A 21,432-nucleotide genomic window follows, 5' to 3' on the forward strand; every position below is an offset into this window, starting at 1 on the left:
TTACAGAGAGAAAAAATCAGGATCATAGGCATGTTATTCTTTCAAATATCAGCAAAACTTTAAAACAATATTAAATATAAAATTTTATGTGAAAAAATTTTGTGTTGTGAGATTGTCAGTGCACTGGTTCCAATCTTCTTCAGTCTAATTAAATCATCTGGGTATCAACACCATATAAAATTCTTACCATTCTAGTGACATACAATTCTGTTTTCCATGATAATGAAGTAACAATTTACTAACTTAAGCACTTTCATAATGCTCAATTTCCTATCTTTGAAGAGACATCACATTTAAAAATTAACTTATCTTGTACTGTTAATTTTAAAAACCCCAAATGCTCATATATTACTTTAGAAAATGAAAGAGAAATGTTTTTTATAGTGGACGCATCTGTTTCACCCGTTTATACTTTCATAGAAACTAGTATTTATTAAATTCTTATTGGCGCAATAGGCATTTAAAAATAAATCTTAAATAAATTAAAAAATTTAGACACATTTAATCCTTATATTCACTATATTAGGTTGCCGGCACTTTAGGATAAAGATAGTTAAAAGTATCAGGATTTGAATATACATCTGTCTGAACAGACATCTCTTCCACTTTAGTTAAAAAAATATATATATAGGGCTGTGTATTACACAAACACAGGCCCTTCTCTCTGGGCTGCATCCTGACTTAAAGGACTGATTCTTACACTATCAACTCATGCCCACCTTGTCACCCTCCCTCCACGGGCATGTTTAAGGCAAAGTAATTACAGGAGTCGCCTTTTCAACCACTGAAGAGGTCCAGAAATACAAATTTCCTGTTTGAAATCTTTATAGAAATGCATAATTTTGCGGGAGTTAACATTCTCTATAGCCAAAAAATCAGATCAGCCTATTGCTCTTCTATTTCTTTACTTAAACTGCAAAGTGGCTATGCATGTGAAGGTTAAGTAACTCCAGTCGCATCCAACTCTTGGCAACCCCATGGACTGCAGCCCCCCAGGCTCCTCTGTCCACGGGATTCTCCAGGCAAGAACACTGGAGTGGGTTGCCATGCCCTCCTCCAGGGGATCTTCCCAACCCAGGGACTGAACTGGCATCCCTTATGTCTCCTGTATTGGTAAGCAGGTTCTTCACCACTACTGCCACCTGGGAACTAATGCAGGCCAGATACGGTAATTCCTCTGGAGTGTGCAATTGTTTTGTTTTTCACTAGAAGACAGTCTTTACCCTGTTCAAAGGGACTCAGAACAGTCACATGAAGACCGTTCATCATAAAAGCAGAATAAATAGAATAATGATGCAAATACACAATTTCACTTTATTCTTGCCAGCTTTGCCAGCTCCTTCCTGGTGGCTTCGCAAAGCGAGTGAAGGGCAGCCCTGGGCTTCCAGCACACATGACCGTATCTCTTCTCCACCAGGAGGTGTGTCTCCTCTCATCACAAGTCTCCCAATCCCTCCCTGGAAACAAGGAGATAGGCTTTCAGAGCTCCAGCTGTTTTTTCTACATGCTTGCCTTCACACATGCTTGCTAAGTTCTAGTTATTTATTTGCTGACCCCTTACTAATCTCTTTACATCTTTTGGCTAAGATCAAGTGTAGTATCTGTTCTTATCAGTTTAATGTCTGATACGTCCTCTATCTTCCCTGGTGGCTCAGACGGTAAAGCGTCTGCCTACAATGCGGGAGACCCGGGTTCGATCCCTGGGTCAGGAAGATCTCCTGGAGAAGGAAATGGCAACCCACTCCAGTACTCTTGCCTGGAGAATACCATGGATGGAGGAGCCTGGTGGGCTATACAGTCCATGGGGTCGCAAAGAGTCGGACACGACTGAGCAACTTCACTTTACTACTAATCTCCATCCCAAAGTAAAACATTAAAAGATATAATAATAATATGACATCAGCATATGGTTTGTTGGATTCCTCAGCCCCAATGTGATGGTTTGGAGGTGGGGCCTCTACGGAGGTAATTAGGATTGATGAGATCTTGAGGATAGGGCCCTCAGGCTGCGATTAGTGTCCTTATGGTTTATGTCCTTATGTAAAGAATCTGAAACAATTGCACTCATCTCAAACGCTAGTAAAGTAATGCTCAAAATTCTCCAAGCTAGGCTTCAGCAATACATGAACTGTGAACTTCCAGATGTTCAAGCTGGTTTTAGAAAAGGCAGAGGAATCAGAGATCAAATTGCCAACATCCGCTGGATCATCAAAAAAGCAAGAGAGTTCCAGAAGAACATCTATTTCTGCTTTATTGACTATGCCAAAGACTTTGACTGAGTGGATCACAATAAACTGTGGAAAATTCTGAAAGAGATGGGCATACCAGACCACCTGACCTGCCTCTTGAGAAACCTGTATGCAGGTCAGGAAGCAACAGTTAGAACTGGACATGGAACAACAGACTGGTTCCAAAAAGGAAAAGGAGTATGTCAAGGCTGTATATTGTCACCTTGTTTATTTAACTTATATGCAGAGTACATCATGAGAAATGCTGGGCTGGAAGAAGCACAAGCTGGAATCACGATTGCTGGGAGAAATATCAATAATCTCAGATATGCAGATGACACCACCCTTATGGCAGAAAGTGAAGAGGAAACTAAAAAGCCTCTTGATGAAAGTGAAAAAGGAGTGAAAAAGTTGGCTTAAAGCTCAGGATTCAGAAAACTAAGATCATGGCATCTGGTCCCATTGCTTCATGGGAAATAGATGGGGAAACAGTGGAAACAGTGTAAGACTTTATTTTGGGGGGCTCCAAAATCACTGCAGATGGTGACTGCAGCCATGAAATTAAAAGATGCTTACTCTTTGGAAGGAAAGTTATAACCAACCTAGATAGCATATTAAAAAGCAGAGACATTACTTTGTCAACAAAGGTCCATCTAGTCAAGGCTATGGTTTTTCCAGTGGTCATGTATGGATGTGGGAGTTGGACGGTGAAGAAAGCTGAGCACCAAAAAATTGATGCTTTTGAACTGTGGTGTTGGAGAAGATTTTTGGGAGTCCCTCCATACTTTAAGGAGATCCAACCAGTCCATCCTAAAGGAGATCAGTCCTGGGTGTTCATCGGAAAGACTGATGTTGAAGCTGAAACTCCAGTACTTTGGCCACCTGATGTGAAGAGCTGACTCATTTGAAAAGACCCTGATGCTGGGAGGGATTGGAGGCAGGAGGAGAAGGGGACAACAGAGGATGAGATGGTTGGATGCCATCACCGACTCAATGGACATGAGTTTCGGTAAACTCTGGGAGTTGGTGATGGACTGGGAGGCCTGGTGTGCTGCGGTTCATGGGGTTGCAAAGAGTCGGATACAACTGGGTGACTGAACTGAACTGAACTGAGTGGGGCATAGATAGATTATTAGTATTTATCTCTTGATTATTTTTAGTGGATTGGGAATTCTAATTGAGGTAGAAAGATCCTGTTTGAATGGAATTGAGACCTGAAACTCTGGTAATACAGTTTCTGTTTTTTCCTACAGAAGAATTATTTTCTGTGTACCCTGGACACTTTATTGCTCAGGAACCATGGTGATGTTCAAATGAAGTCTTGTGATGTTCATGGAAATACACAAATATACTCCCTGACTGCAGTGTCCCAGCTTATGCGACAACACTATTTTCTGCTAAAGAAAGACATAAACATTGTCAGAAAGCATAAGTATTTCCATTTAGGCACTTGATATTGCTATAGAACAAATCTGATAACAGATAATAAGGAAAAATAGATTTGGTATTTTTGATAGTATCTTATCTCTTTGCTATTACATTAACAGGCAACCACATATAGTTAAAACTGATTGCTAAAGACCTGATGTAATAGACTGTTTACCAAGCAAAGGCCCTCAAGTTATTATTTTCTTGCTTTGGGATAATTCTAGATTTATAAAACAGTAGCAAAAATGTAAAAGATTTTACCAAACTTCTCTTAATATTAACATCCTCAATAAACATGATACATTTTTCTAAAACTGAGAAATAAACATTGGTAAAATGCTATTATCGAAAATACAGATTCTTTTCAGAAATCACCAGCTTTTTTCCACCAATGTCCTATTCTGCTTTGGGTCCAGTCCAGGGTTTCCCTGGTGGCTCAGAGATGAACAATCGGCCTGCCAATGCAGGAGACACAGGCTTGATCCCTGGGGTTGGGAAGATCTCTGGAGAAGGACATGGAAACCACTCCAGTATTCTTGCCTGGGAAATCCCATGGACAGTGGAGCCTGTCCGTGAGGTCTCAAAAGAGTCAGACATGACTCAGTGACTAAGCCACAACCCGGTGACCATGCTGCATTCAGTCTCCCGTCTCCTTGTGTGTGGACAGTGCTCAACCGTGTCTGGCTCTGTGACCCCATGGACCCTCCAGGCTCCTCTGTCCATGGAATTTTCCAGGCAAGAATACTGGAGTGGGTTGCCATTTCCTATTCCAGGGGACCTTCCCGACCAGGGATCGACCCTGTGTCTCTCATGTCTCCTTCACTGGCAGGCGGAATCTTTACCACTGTGCCACCTGGGCTTCCTATCTCCTCCCCTGTCTCCTTAGTCTCCTCTGATCTTTGATAGTTTCTCAGCATTTTTCACTTTTTTATGACCTTGACAGTGTGGAAGACTACTGGTCAGGCATTTCGAACAAAGTTTCTCAATTTCTGTTTATCTCAATAAAATTATTTTTGATATTTCAAAAGTCTAATGAGAATCTCACAATAAAATGATTAAAACAAAATAATTTATTGGGAAAAATAGTACAAATTATCATGACTGTGGGCTAGTTATATTTTGATGTTTATTTGATTTTTAAATTATTTAATAAATGCTAATAAATGCAGAGGGTTTCATTTTTGGCTTTTCTTGTCTTACTTTTTTAAAAAAACATTTTGCTTTGTGATGGGAGTCAGATAATAAAAAGGGACTTGGTGCTGAGAATTTGTAAATGCCATTCTGTGTCAATGTGAAGTCAAATTCAGCATGAGTCAGCACTCTGAAAGCCACCTTCAGACCAGAAACACGCAATTAGTGGGAGCATGAGGAAATCACCTCTCTGTTCCTTTTTACCAAGGAGTATTTCAAAAGTGTGCTATGCTCTGCTTTAGGCCCTACAGCTGATGCCTGATATGATTATGTTGGCAAAATTCTGGAGATGAGCAGCAAAAATGACTGCTTTAGTCCAGGAGGGCTGTAGGCTCTTGTGGCACAGTGGTAAAGAACCTGTCTGCAATGCAGGAGACCCGGGTTCCATCCCTGGGTGGACAAGATCCCCTGAAGAAGGAATTACCAGCCCACTCTAGTATTCTTGCCTGGAGAATTCCATAGACAGAGGAACCCGGCAGTCTACAGTCCATGGGGTCACAAAGAGTCAGATACGACTGAGCAACTAACACTTAGACCTCCTGGAAATCACTGCTCTGAGAAGAAAAAATAAAGGAATAGGTCTTATTTTGCTTTTTTTTCGAGTGCATGAAAGAGATCCACACCAATCAAATAGGTATTTTAATTTTTGTTCCATGAGACAGGACATACATCAGTGCCCTTCATTAGCAGCATGTGGGCAGACAGACACTGCTTGGTTTTTCAAAGGCATGCGAACGTGCAGGGACCATTTGGCCGGTTAGCGACAGGACTAATTGCCTGCAGAAAGATTCACCTTCTCACGAGTCCTGTCCCTTCTCGGAAGACATGCCTGCCATTGCTGTTCAAGACGCTGCTTCATTCTCTCCCGGGGAATTAACCCATTTCACCTTCTCATTCAGAGCTATCTCCTAAACATGCCAGTTGTCTCACCAAACAGGCTCCTGGGTACCCTTCAGGTCTTCCTTCTAGAAAATTCCATGCTGCTGCCAGGAGTGCAGGAATTCCCAGGATGCAAAACTGCTCCACGCCTCCGTTTTCTACCGCATTAGCCAGCCAGTCAGCTTGCCATACTCAAAGACCCTCTGGATTCCCTGCCACCTGATGAAAACCCTCTTACCTCATAGCAATCTCTCTTTCATGCTGTCTCCTCTCCAAGGTGATTTTACACAAAGGGCATCCTTTTTCCATTTAAGACTCACTGTGATGGAGACGGTTTGATTTCTTGGCTGGACTTCCTAGCCATAACGATGCTATTTACCCAGAATCCATTCCTAAGATTTAACTTGACTAAAAGTTGGATTTAATGGGCCTGTTCCATCACAAGATGGTGACCGAATGAACTCTGCACTTCAGGTAGGATTTTGGTTAAAAAACTTGGGAGAATTTTTCATTATACAAATTGTCAAATGTGAGGGTCCACTGCCCTAACTGGAGTGACAGAAATTTCATTTCTGGGGATTTCAGAGAATACAGAAGACAGTGGCATATCCAGAGCATCTTATGTTTGTTTTCCCTTCTGAAAGCAAGATACTATATACAAGATTACTTGGGCTATAGGATTCAACTGTTTACTTATAACTGCATATAAGATGAATATATCAAGACAACAAATAAACAACCAAATAAGTAAAGCCCATTCAGGAATAGTTACTGCAGGCTCATGCTATGAGTAAATTCAATTACTTAGTCCTGGGTCTTTGTTCTCTCATAAAACGTATATGGTGCTATGAAAGACACACTGTGTTTTTGCAAAAACAGCTTAATGCAGATGAGTTTAGCTTCAGCGATCTTTTCAGAAGGGATATGAACTTTCAATACTGACTTATATTTAATTGCTGTCAAATATATGCCAATATTAGAATCAGTCTCAACCATTCATTCATTCAAAAAAAATACTTGAGAGCTCTTTGTTCCCTGGGTATAGTAGTAAAAAAAAAACAAAACAAAAACTGATTAAAACTTAACAGTAACAACAACCAAAAACACACAACTTTCTGCCCTTAAGGAAACAGGGTTTCTGCCTCTTGGAACATCCATTCACCTGGGCAGCCAGATGATGGCAGATAAATAAGTGCAGTTGTAAACAGTATTTTTCAGTTGTGCTAAGTGCTATGGAGGGGTGGCGAGGGAAGGCTCACCCATGAGCCCACGTTTCAGCAGTAGAGTAAGTGAGAGAAAGGGTGATGCAGACATTTGGGGGAAAAGTGCTTCAGTAAGACAAAACGCAAAGAGCAAAACACCCTAATGAGGGAGTCTGCCTGAACTATTATTCCAAGAACTGCAAGGAGCCAGTGTGGAGGGCAATGAACCACAGTAAGGATTGTAGGAAATAAGAAAAATATTGGGAAAGCCAGGTCAGGAAAGGATCTCGGCTTTAAGAATTCAATCAGATCCATCAACTTTTTCTCTAAGTTATAGCAGATGTTCTTAAACTGAAGTCTAAGCAAATTTAGGATTATAAATTAAATGAAAGTCACAAACAGAATGAAATTTAAAAACAGAGGTACACGGTCAGAAATATTAGACATTCCAGGTTTTCTTTTAAATGCCTAGATTTTTCAAGGCACATGTCATCTCTAAACTGTAAGACCTGCAGCTGTCAATTGCAGCACCTACAGTCCTGTGGTTTCTGGATGTCCAGAGAACAGACTACTAGAATCAAGTATAGCCACTGTGAGTCCTCCTTTGTATACACTTGCAACTCTGGATATAGTTCACAGCCTACTGAGTTCCCTGAAACAAATGCAGTGGCTCTCTGATAAATGTAAACCCAAAGGGTTTTTCTCCACCTGTGAACTGATTAGAAATACTTAAGAATACAAAAGCAATGAAAAGAGGTGAGTTTTAAAGGTGTTATAAGGGGCACCCTGGTGGCTCAGACAGTAAAGAATTCACCTGCAATGCAGGAGACCTAGGTTTGATCCCCAGTCGGGAAGATTCCCTGGAGAAGGGAACAGCAACCCACTCCAGTATTCTTGCCTGGAGAACTCCATGGACAGAGGGGCCTGGTGGGCTGCAGTTCGTGGGGTCCCAAATAGCCAGACAAGACTGGGCAACTAACACTATCAAGCAGCCCACAGTGTCAAAAAGCAGAGTATATTCCTGGGTAATGGGAAGATGTAAATACATTTTCTTAAATATCCATAAGTCTAAATACATTTATTTTTATCTGTAACTTAATTTAGCAAAAAGCTAATATCTCATAAAATATAAGAATTCATATCACTAATTCAAAGATTGCTTTCATTAATATTTTAGTGTTTTAAAAATACTTCTACTGGCCATTTCTGTTTTAGATTACATAATATTTGACTGTAAAAAGCAGAGGTCATTAAGGATGAGAGGAAGCAGTGTCTATGGCTATCCATTTATGTTTATATATAAATGCATTTGCCCTTACATCTATTTGCCTTTTAAAATCTCAGTTTACATATGTATATAAATAATATATATAAATATGCAGCAATCTCTATGTAAACACTCACCGATTTAAATATAAACCACAGGACAAAGAAATTAAAAACTTCTTTCCTTTCTCCTTGGAGCATAATTTAAGTTCAATTTTAAAAGAGAAAAAAGTTCTTACCAATTTTGTTTACTCAAAACTTTGCACCATTCACCACTGTTAGATGTAAAATATAAATATCGCTATCCATTAACAGTGAAATATGTATATCTCATTTTTTCTCATTTCATGGTTGGAAAGTCCAAAGTAAGTGTGTTCATCTTTTCTGTTTCTATTGTCTTGCTTTCTCTTTATCTTAATAATCCAGAAGAATAGTCGGACATTCACAAAAGGCAAACGATGATTCCCCCAAGTCTCACCACTGCCAATTTTTGTGGAGGCCAACTGTTTTTTGTTTTCCGCCTGAATATACATAGTTCTCTCTACTGCAGTTGTCTACCAGGCCATCCATGAAATGCTGGGAGAGAAAACACACAAGGTTTAGAGTCACAGCCAGAAACGAAATGCTTCACAGCAGCACCAAGTTTTGGGTGGAGAGTGTGAAATTGTCATCATTATCAGGAGAATGAAAACCAGTTGTAGAGCAGATCTGGGATGCAGTAACCCAAGCAGGCGGCAATTTTTAGAAACCATTACAGCACTGGAAGGATATCTACAATGATTAATCTTCTCTTCTTGCTCCCCACTTTCAGACATGATACAGAACAAAATACCCTTGCTCTTTGCTCAAAATCTCCAGGAAAGAACCATGTCTTTTGGCTTTCAGTTTATCTAAAATCAGAGTAACTCTTTGGCTCCATCAACTTAGTTTTTGGAAATTGATGTTTTATTTTCATCAGTCAGCTGTAGAGCTGTAACGTTACTGTAAGTAAACACTCTATTTCCAGGTACAACCTGTATGCTTCTGTTTTATGGACCCAGTTACTATGGGGCTAAGAAGGTACAAGTCAAACATGCAAATCACAGCTCAAAAGATTTCCTCTTCAGTTTACTTCTCCTTTCGGGATTTTTATTATATTTCCTCCACGTGTCAACCATATTTTTAGTCACATAAGCTTCAGATCTTGGTGCTATCATTAATTTCCCCCTTTACCTGCACCATCCCAAAGTCTGTGGGCAAAACACAAAAATGAGAGGCTCCTGTGATGTAGTAAGAATGGGCTGAATTGAGGAAAACACACACACACACACACACACACACACCCTTAGGAAAGAAAGAAAGGATATAAATACAAATGGTAGAAGACCTTAAAAGCCAAAGAGAGTTTTCATTTCATGCAGCAGAAAATGGAGTCAACAGTTTCACATACACATGCCCCCTTAGGAAAGAAATAAAGGATATAAATACAAACGGCAGAAGACCTCAAAAGTCAAAGAGTTTTCACTTCATGCAGCAGAAAGCGGAGTCAACAGTTTTATTAAGGGAGTGATATTATGGGACTAATATTTTAAAGATATTAGATCAGCAGCAGGGTTCATATAACGGTGCCCTCCGTGGGTCAGCTGTGTCCTGCTCTTTGTGATCCCAGGGACTGTAGCCCACCAGGCTCCTCTGTTCATGGAATTTTCAGGCAAGAAAACTAGCAAAGGATGCCATTTCCTACTTCAGGGGATCTTTTCCACCCAGGGATCAAATGACAATAGAATAATTTCTTTAGATAAACAGTATATTCACACTAGAGGAGATGAGAACTCAGCCACTGCTGAGGGCAGCAGAGAGAGAGAAGATGAAATCCAAGATGAAAAACATTACAGGAAAAATTTGAACTTCATAATAAACTTAATACAAGTGAAGAATTAAAGATATATCTAAGTTTTTATACCTAGATAGCTAAGTGAATGATGGCATTTATGCAACTGTCTCAAAACCTAAGAAATGATTTAGTTTTAGATATGCCGTTTAATACAATATTTAAACAACTGTGCTACCAAAACTGTTTTGAACAAAGTTAAAAACTGCAGTCTTCTGCAAAATGGATGCTTTCCACACTTCCTAAGAATAACTTCTCACCATTAAGCTATATCCTCCTTGTGAAAACAGTCTCTTCAGTTTCTGGACATAAATTTGCAGACTCATTCAATGTTGATTCAACACTCAGTGCTTTTTTGAACACTTACTGCCTCTTTAAAACTATAAAGTGCAATATACTTAAAATTTTGAATCAGCAAACATGTTTCCATTACTTGTTTCAAATTGGTGTATCAACCTGACTTAAGTCTACATACCAGTGGAACTGTCTTGAATAAAACGTTTAAACCCAGATAAAAATTATTCCATGCCTCTTGTAATCCACTGTTTTTTAAACATAATGGTGCTATTCAGACATTGGTTTCAAATGAGAAATGTATAGGAAGGTTTCAACTAACAGTTTTCTGGTAACAAATTTGATTACACCTGAAGGTACTCGCTGCGTTGCAGAAAGGGGACCCCTTTCAGGGCCGGAAAGGGGGCTCTTCCGAGGAGACACACATGCTGTCAAAGCAAGAGCCCTCACTGGGAAAGGGAGCGGAGAGCCAGAGGGTAACGGGGCCCAGGAGGACCGCTCCGCAGGGGGCTCACGCTCTCGGGTTTTAGGGTGATGCGGTCACTTTCCGGGTGGTCTCTGGCCGGTCACTCTGACTCAGGGGCCTTCCTGGCGGCGCCTGCATCTCTCAGCCAAGGTGGGTGCCAGCGAGGAGGATTCTGGGAGCTGACAGGATGTGTGGCGTCACCTTTTGACCTTTCCCAAATTCTCCCAGTGGGGGGTGGCTTGAGAGTTCTGTGTTCCTTACCAGGACCTCCTGTTGTAAAATAACTCACAGGAACGGTTCCTATGGTGACTAGCCAGGGTCGGAGGTATCAGTCAGCGTGCTTCCCTTAACTGTTTCATTTCAGTCTGTTATAAATAGCTGCCAGATTTAGTAATGAACTTAAAGAATGATGAAAATGTCAGTGGTAAGAGAAGTTCTGTAATGATCTTTAAGAAATTCCAGAACTTGCAGGGTCAGTAGTTACCAATCATTAAATTCTCTTTTTCATATGTGTACCTCATATGACATATCTTGGGCTTCCCAGGTGGTACTAGTGGTAAAGAATCCGCCTGCCAATGCAGGTTAAGATGTAAGAGATGTGGGTTTGATCCCTGGGTCGGGAAGATCCCCTGGAGTAGGAAATGGCAACCCACTCCAGTATTGTTGCCTGGAGAATCCCATGGACAGAGGAGCCTGGTGGGCTATAGTCATAAAGAGACGGACTTGACTGAAGCGACTTCGCTCACATGCATGCATGAGGTATCTTAAAGTTAATGTACATCCTTCCAATCAAAAACTTTAATATATTGACTGTATCTGTATACCTTTATTAACAACATTAATTACTGTTTTTATATTTCACATTTTGCAAGATAGTATAAAATTTCATGTATGAAACATTATAAAACCTAACACTTCCAATTATATGACAGAGCTTATTGATATACTATTTTGTTGTTGACAGTCCTTGCTCTCAAGGGCTGGAAACCAGCCAGTGAGGAAGAATTACCCATTTATTCTGACCAACTGAAAACTTCAACACAGCTACAACATTTCATGTCTAAAACTCAAGTGATGAGAGAGACAAAAAAAAAAAAGCTAATAAAAGAAGAGTGAAAACAAGAAGGATCTGAAATTGACTTTCCTTCTAAAGCCTAAGAAACCTACAGGCAACATGGGGCTTGCTTGTCAGTATACCCATGAAGAACTCTTCAATCCAAGTGCTTAGTTATAAATAAATGTTTGCCTCCCAAACAGACTGTTTTGAAAATACCCATTTGAACAACCTTTGTATCCCTTCATTTTAATAACACAAATCTTGTGCAGAAATAAGTGATTTTTTTTTAAAAGATCAAGAATAAAGAAAGTATCAAGATCTAAACTAAATGGTTTTGAAAGTATGGGTTCCTTGAAGCCTTAGGCATTAATCCACGCTCAGTAACTGAACAGAAGCTTATTTCCTCATAGCATGAAAAAGACATGAAAGCTTCAGGAGTTTGAAAGTCCAGGGAAGAAACAGCTTAAAGGGTGACTGATTGCAAATGTATAAAGCTCATTTTGAAATGAAATGTCTTAAGTGAGAGGTTTTACTCAGGAAAGAAAATTAATTTCTTTGCAAAATGTACACAGTGTTTCTTATCTACTTTACACTTTTTTTTCTACTTTACATTTTTATGTCTCTCATTTGCCCTAATTTAATTTTAGCTGCTGTTTAAAAAAATGTACTGGCTTTCTGTTTAGAGCTACATAATTAGATTTGGATGCTCTTTTCTTGGTTTAGTGTTATTTGAATTTTGTGGTTTAACCTGACTTTTTCTCTTTATTCATCATGTTGGGCATCACTTCAATCATGCAGCAGCAGCAATCTTGACTTTGAGTAATAGGGACAATAAAGGTGGCACCTCAAATAAACGCAGAAAGGATAACAAACATTTTAAATCTGAAAAAAAAGCATCAAATTTGCATCCATGACTTTGGCCCAGCATTCTCTCATTCTAAATTTTACACCATCAATTCACTCGCATTCATAACAATGTTATATGGATAAATGATAAATTGCAGGGTTGCTGGTAACAGCAAAGTAACCACAATACCTGTTGATAAGAACTTGTCAAATCCACTACCGTACATTTCCAAAATGGGGTAAGACAGCGTTCGATGTTCTGATTGAAAATATCTCCAGATTATGTTTATGTGTGGAGAAAAACCTTGCTTTTTTCATATACATGTGTCTTTTGCATGAGAAAGAAAGAAACTGAAAAATATTCTGCCACATGTTCTTGGATCTCCATAAAGAAACACTAGAACTGCAAAAAGAACTTTAAAAATCGGTTCCACCACAGGATTGACAGGTATGGTCCACTAAGATGAGGGGAGGGAGAGATACTTTTCAATTCATGCATTATGTGCCACTAATAGGTAAGGAATATTAAAATATAAGCAACAAGGGTTTAAAGCTTCACAGACATATTTTGACTGCTAAAAGAAAATTTATATGGGCAGCCAATGGAGGCTCCACAGTCACATTTGCATTTTAGAATGGTTGACTCTGGCAGTGGGGTGCAGAGTAGGTTGATGAGGAAATGCCTGAGGCATGGAGGTCTCTTAGTTGGCTTTACTTCTAACAATAGTTGACATTCAGTACCCAAATTTGTTATGTTAAGTGCTTTCTCACTCAACCCTCACACCCATATTGTGTGGTAATGACCCCTATTATTTCCATTTTACTGATGAAGCAACTGAGGCTCAAACAAACTTGTCTACCAATCTTTGAGGACCAAGGACAACATGTTGCATGGGGGAGGGGAGAGGAAGGGGAGAGGGAAAAAGGAGAAGGGGAAGCTGGACATTTAAAGGGAAATGGAGACACTGTATTGTACATTTGAAAGTTGCTAAGACAGTAGATCTTAAAAGTTCTCAACATAGGAAAAAAATTGTTTGTAACTATATGCGGTGTTGTATGCTAACTAAACTAGTTTTGATAGTTCTTTGTAAAATATATACATATATCAAAATCATTGTTAAACTAATACAATGTTATGTATCGACTATTGTTGTTGTTCAGTTGCCCTGCAGCATGCCAGGCTTCCCTATCCCTCACCATATCCCAGGGTTAGCCCAAGTTTATGTCCATTGCGTCGGTGATGCCATCCAGCCATCTCATCCTCTGATACCTTCTTCTCCTTCTGCCCTCCATCTTTCCCAGCATCATGGACTTTTCCTTTGAGTTGGTTGTTTGCATCAGATGACCAAAATACTGGAGCTTCAGCTTCAGCATCAGTCCTTCCAACAAGTATTCAGGGTTGATTTCCCTTATGATTGACTGGTTTGATCTCCTCGCTGTCCAAGGGGCCTTCAGGAGTCTTCTCCAGCACCATAGTTCGAAGGCATTGATTCCTTGGTGCTCTGCCTTCTTTATGGTCCAGCTCTTACAACCATACATGACCACTGGGAAGACCAGAGCCTTGATTATACAGACCTCTGTCGGCAGAATAATGTCTTGTCTTTTCAACACACTGTCTAGGTTTGTCATAGCTTTCCTGCCAAGAAGCAATCATCTGATTTCATGGTTGAAGTCACTATCTGCAGTGATTTTGGATCCCAAGAAGAGGAAATCTGTCATTACTTCCACCTTTCCCCTCCTATTTGCCATGAGGTAATGGGGCCGGATGCCATGATCTTAGCTTTTTTGATATTAGTTTCAAGCCAGCTCGTTCACTCTCCTCCTTCACCCTCATCAAAGGGTTCTTTAGTTCCTCTTCACTTCCTGTCAATAGAGTGGTATCATCCGCATATCTGCTGATGTTTCTCTCACCTATGTCAGCTATATCTCAATTAAAAGTATACATAGAGATAAAGGGAAAGAGCAGGAACTGGGATAGACTGGGAGTTTAAGATGGACAGGTACACACTACTACATTTACAGTGGATAACCAACAACGACCTACTATATAGCACAGGGACCTCTACTCAATATTACATAACAACTTAAATGGGAACAATTTGAAAAAGAATAGAACAGGTACATGTGTAACTGAATCACTTTGCTGTACATCTGAAACTAATAAAACATTGTAAATCAACTGTATTCTGATACAAAATAAAAAATTCAAATATGTAAAAAATAATAGAAGGGAATGGAGGAAAGGAATTCCCAGGAAGACAATCAGAAAGGGAATAGGAGTAAGTGAAGAGCTAATATTCAGCAATTAAGACAGGAGGAGTATAAGGGATGATGGAGTAGAAGAGAAACCTTCTAAGGTGCCTATTTTAACTATTCCTTTGGGGGAAAATAGAAGGCAATGTGTAGCCTGCATGAAAGAAATGACAATAACAATGAGAGAGCAGGTTCACGGTGGTCTCTGCTGTAATGTAAATGTTATAGGATTTGCTTATCTGTCTCCTCACTCTTTTCATATTTATCTTCTATGTAGGTTCTCATACATCAAAATAATATTTCTACTGTCAAAATGTATTTTTCCAACCAACAAGATACCTGGAAAAAGAGCTTACTTAACTAGTTTTCAAAAAACTAATGACAGTCCTGTAACCTCACAGTATCTGTCATATGTCACAACAGTAAAAATCAAATTGAACAAAGCAGGTTTATTTTAACATCTCTGCTTCGATACAAGTCCTTATGAAAAATCCTTCAATCATTCCTTTATAAAGAATAACAACACAAAAAGCTTCTAAGAAGCTTATTTTTACTAGAAGCTCTATCTCTGATACATCTTAGACACCATGGACTATACTATAAAAGCAATTTTAAGATGTACTGTTATAAAAAATCATACAGAAGCAAAGAAAATTCCCTCTGCAAAAGAGATTTCATTGGCATCTTGGCGTGGCCACTACTGATGATGTCTCTGAAATGTATTTGCCAGATAGCAGTCATAAATTATTCTTATTCAAAAGCATAAAATCAGAACAGGAATAGAAGCCTGCATGTTTGTATAAAATTAACAGCCTTCTAGACGTAAAGGACACAGTGGATATGAGTTTGAGCAAACTCCCGGAGTTAGTACAGGGAAGCCTTCACTGTCAGGGAAGCCTGGCAAGCTGCAGTTCATGGGGCCACAAAGAGTTGGACATGACTTAGTGACTGAACAACAAGACATAAAGGAATAATCCAACTCTTTATCAGTGTATCTTATTCTTACTAGTGTTAGCTGCTCAGTCATGTCTGACTCTTTGAGACGCCATGGACTATAGCCCTCCAGGTTCCTCTGTCCATGGGATTCTCCAGGCAAGAATACTGGAGTGAGTTGCCACTCCCTTCTCCAGGGGATCTTTCCAACCCAGGGATCGAACACAGGTCTCCTGCTCTGCAGGTAGATTCATTACCATCTGAGCCATGAGGGAAGTCCTATCCATATTGAGTGCCCAATAATTATCTGAGAGTATAGATCCTTAAATGCAAATCAGCTCAATAAATATTCACAGATCACTGACTATAAGCCACTGTACTAGGCACCGGCCAGTGCAATAATGAATGGATCCTGGCTTGACGGAACATGCAGTCCAGTGGGGCAGACCAGCATGCAAAGACTAATTTCAAATCATTAAAGAAAGCACCACAGTAGTGATGCTCTCAACACATGGAGACAAACAGGAGCATTTGACACAGCCTGAGAAGAAAGGCTGGATGAAGAAAAGCTGATCAGAGAGAGATAAGCAGGCAACAAACAACAGTGGCAGGAAGCAAGTCTTTTATAAAATCAAATTGAAATCATCTGATGAATCATTTTATCTGTGATTACTTGAATAGGATTTAAATAATACTTCTTTCTTGTATGTTAATGTGTATATTCTTTTGTCTGTATGACAATTTTGATGAATTAATTTAAGATATATGAAATTGGTCCTTTGATCATACATTCATTAACTAGCTACGTGATATTGGACAGCTTTCCGAACCACTTGAGCTTACTTATTCTCTCCTGTAAGGTGGAGTTGAACTAAGTCACTTTAGTTCTTTAGTCACCTCAATTCAGTTCAGTTGCTCAGTCATGTCTGACTCTTTGCCACCTCATGGACTGCAGCATGCCAGGCCTCCCTGTCCGTCACCAACTCCCAGAGTTTACCCAAACTCATGTCCATTGAGTCGGTGATGCCATCCAACCATCTCATCCTCTGTCGTCCCCTTCTCCTCCTGCCTCCGATCTTTCCCAGCATCAGGGTCTTTTCAAATGAGTCAGCTCTTCACGTCAGGTGACCAAAGTTTTGGAGTTTCAGCTTCAACATCAGTCCTTCCAATGAACACCCAGGACTGATCTCCTTTAGGATGGACTGGTTGGACCTCCTTGCAGTCCAAGGGACTCTCAAGAATCTTCTCCAACACCACAGTTCAAAAGCATCATTTTTCAGTGCTCAGCTTTCTTTATAGTCCAACTGTCACATCCATACATGACTACTCGAATAACCATAGACTTGACTAGATGGACCTTTGTTGGCAAAGTAAAGTCTCTGCTTTTTAATAGGCTGTCTAGGTTGGTCATAACTTTTATTTTAAGGAGCAAGTGTCTTTTAATTTCATGGCTGCAGTCACCATCTGCAGTGATTTTGGAGCCCCCAAAATAAGAGTATGCCACTGTTTCCATTGTTTCTCCATCTATTTGCCATGAAGTGATGGGACCGGATGCCATGATCTTAGTTTTCTGAATGTTGAGCTTTAAGTCAACTTTTTCACTCTCCTCTTTCACTTTCATCAAGAGGCTCTTTAGTTCTTCACTTTCTGCAGTAAGGGTGGTGTCATCTGCATATCAAAAGTTATTGGTATTTCTCCTGGCAATTTTGATTCTAGCTTGTGCTTCTTCCAGCCCAGCATTTCTCATGATGTACTCTGCATATAAGTTAAATAAGCAGGGTGACAATATACAGCCTTGATGTACTCCTTTTCCTATTTGGAACCAGTCTATTGTTCCATGTCAAGTTCTATCTTTTGCTTCCTGACCTGCATACAGGTTTCTCAAGAGGCAGGTCAGGTGGTCTGGTATTCCCATCTCTTTCAGAATTTTCCACAGTTTACTGTGATCTACACAGTCAAAGGCCTTGGCATAGTCAATAAAGCAGAAATAGATGTTCTTCTGGAACTCTCTTGCTTTTTTGATGATCCAGCGGATGTTGGCAATTTGATCTCTGATTCCTCCGCCTTTTCTAAAACCAGCTTGAACATCTGGAAGTTCACGGTTCATGTATTGTTGAAGCCTAGCTTGGAGAATTTTGAGCATTACTTTGCTAGCATGTGAGATGAGTGCAATTGTGCGGTAGTTTGAACATTCTTTGGTCACTTAAGGGTCTTTTAAAACAAAACACATCGTGATTTATTGTTGATATATTAACACAGGCTGTATCTCTGCCATTTATTGTTTAAAGTTAAGAATGATTAAGAATAGTGATGTGATCACTCATTATTAGAGAAATGCAAATCAAAACCACAATGAGGTACCATTACACACCAGTCAGGATGGCTGCTATCCAAAAGTCTACAAGCAATAAATGCTGGAGAGGGTATGGAGAAAAGGGAACCCTCTTACACTGTTGGTGGGAATGCAAACTAGTACAGCTGCTATGGAAAACAGTGTGGAGATTTCTTAAAAAACTGGAAATAGACCTGCCATATGACCCAGCAATCCCACTCCTGGGCATACACACTGAGGAAACCAGATCTGAAAGAGACATGTGCACCCCAATGTTCATCACAGCACTGTTTATAATAGCCAGGACATGGAAGGCAACCTAGATGCCCATCAGCAGATGAATGGATAAGGAAGCTGTGGTACATATACACCATGGAATATTACTCAGCCATTAAAAAGAATTCATTTGAATCAGTTCTAATGAGATGGATGAAACTGGAGCCCATTATACAGAGTGAAGTAAGCCAGAAAGATAAAGAACATTACAGCATACTAACACATATATATGGAATTTAGAAAGATGGTAACGATAACCCTATATGCAAAACAAAAAAAGAGACACAGAAATACAGAACAGACTTTTGAACTCTGTGGGAGAATGTGAGGGTGGGATGTTTCAAAAGAACAGCATGTATACTATCTATGGTGAAACAGATCACCAGCCCAGGTGGGATGCAGGAGACAAGTGCTCGGGCCTGGTGCACTGGGAAGACCCAGAGGAATCGGGTGGAGAGGGAGGTGGGAGGGGGGATCGGGATGGGGAATAAGTGTAAATCTATGGCTGATTCATATCAATGTATGACAAAACCCACTGAAATGTTGTGAAGTAATTAGCCTCCAACTAATAAAAAAATTAAAAAAAAAAAAAAGAATAGTGATGTGACATTTTTGATAAAATAATGATATCTATATTATAAAAATTTCAAATAGTATAAAAGTGCACAGAAGACAGGTCATCTAGCTATCAGAAATAACTGTAATTAATAAAATGACTGACATTTTATGTAGACAAAAATGAGATGTTTAATAAAACTATATTTAATTTAATAATAGCAAAATATTCATTCTACTTTTCTATTTTAACAATATATATTTTGTTGTTCTTCACTTGCTAAGTCATATATTTAGCAGGTTGTGTTTATTAGTCATATTTTTACATATCAAATTGTATGGCATTTAATTTGCACTTTGGTAATAATTGAATAAATTATCTAAAGATAAATGTACTCAAAACTATTTAAATTTTCTTACCATAGATTCTCTATTCCTGAGTTAATTATTTCCATGCAGTTTTCAGTGGGCCCAATTTTATTGCCAACTTATTTGTGCTAAGAAAGATTTGTAGGTGTAATTCCTTGAATTCTTACATACTTGAATACTGTCACATGTCCTCTTTACAGTCATTGACTATTTGGCTGGACTGAATTTCGTGATAAATGCCTGATTCTGTGAGACTTACAGACATTGTGTAATTATGTAGATATTGTACCTGGCACTGGTCCTTTTCTATGACATCTCCATTTATTGTCTGGCAGGTCAATACTTTTTTACTTCATCATTATTTTTGTACTTCAAAATTATTTTGAACTTCATCATTATTTTTCAAGAATTCTTTCTAGGTGTTACATAATTCCTAAGACATTTCATGTTTAAGTATATAAGTCCATTCCACTGACATTTGGGTAACAATTTGGTCAAGTACTAATACAATATTTTTTGAAAAACATTTCCTATCACTCAGAACTTTGTAGGTATTGATATACTATATTCTAGAATCCAAAGTTGCATACGAAAATTTTAGACTCATTTGAGTGATCCCATTGTAAATTGTTTTCTTTTCTGGATGGAAATCTGAAGAACTCAAGATATTTATTTCTTAGTATAGTCTAAGAGTAAAGACACTAACAATAAAACACAGAGGTAACATCTTTAAAATCAAGAACATGATTAGAATGTCCACTGTCATATACGTTACATATAATTCCTAGAAAGTTCATTAATCAAGAAAAAACTATATAAGTATTCAGAAAACATCAAGGAAACAGAAGTGATCATTATTTATAGTTTATAGAAATTATATTGCCTGCATTGAAAAAATGAGTTAGAATAATCATAATTTTAAAAATTAAAATTATAATTTTCATAGGTCAGTCAACCACAAGATCAATATACAGAAATTAACTGCTTTTCTATTAACCAACAAAGGTGTAAAAAATGCAAGAGGAAAATATAAGCTTTACAGTGGCATGAAAATATTAAATGAGCATAAACCTAGGAAAGAAAAGTGATTAAGAGTAATACAGAGCAAATATCTAACTTTTGGGGCTTCCCAGTGGTTCATACAGTAAAGAATTCACCTGCAATGCATGAGACCTGGGTTCGATCCCTGCATTGGGAAGATCCCCTGAAGGAGGGCATGGCAACCCACTCTAGTATTCTTGACTGGAGAATCCCCATGGACAGAGGAGCCTGGCGGGCTACAGTTCATGGGGTCACAAACAGTCAGACACAGCTGAGTGACTAATCATAGCACAGGTGGTTCAGTGGGAAAGAATCTGCCTGGCAATGCAGGAGATGCAGGAGACTCAGGTTCAATTCCTGGATCAGGAAGATCCTCTCAAGAAGGAAATGGCAACCCACTTCAGTCTTCTTCCCTGGAAAATCAGGGACAGGAGCTGGCCGGCTACACTCCATGGAGTCACAAAAAGTCAGACACAACTGAGCACACACATACACATCTAACTTTGGGGGAAGACATTAGAGTATTAACGAAATGGGAGGTATGAGCAATATGATGATTCACCCTGATTCTCTTCACACTAGTCTCTAAGTGCAATTTCAACCAAAACCTCTGCATGGTATTTTGTACAACTTTGTCAATCTAAAATCATGGCAGGTGTTAAAAAAGAAGGAGGGAAAGGGTTCTCCCATTCTGCCATGAAGACTTAAGGTGGAGGTACCGTAATTAAGACCTGTGGTATTGACACAGACAGGGACAAGAGGAGACTAGAACGGGGTCACCAGCTGGCAGACACATGTGGGACACTATGCATGACAAAGCTGGGATTCAGAACAACACAGCTAACGACTGCTCAATAAACGGTAATGGGAAACTCACTACTCACAGGGAAAAAACAAAGGACACATTGCCTACATCCCACCTCATACAACATCAGTTCCTGTGAAT

General features: G+C 39.2%; 1 protein-coding gene and 1 pseudogene across 1 annotated transcript in view; one reads left to right on the forward strand and one right to left on the reverse strand.

The window, feature by feature from the left end:
- The window catches only part of DOK6 (docking protein 6), a 388,678-nt gene that overhangs the window by 269,988 nt on the left and 97,258 nt on the right, over positions 1-21,432 (reverse strand). The window lies entirely within an intron of this gene.
- LOC122425934 lies at positions 1,564-1,669 on the forward strand (annotated as a pseudogene).

Source organism: Cervus canadensis, chromosome 23, assembly GCF_019320065.1.
Source record: "Cervus canadensis isolate Bull #8, Minnesota chromosome 23, ASM1932006v1, whole genome shotgun sequence".
NCBI classification, from domain to species: Eukaryota; Metazoa; Chordata; class Mammalia; order Artiodactyla; family Cervidae; genus Cervus; species Cervus canadensis.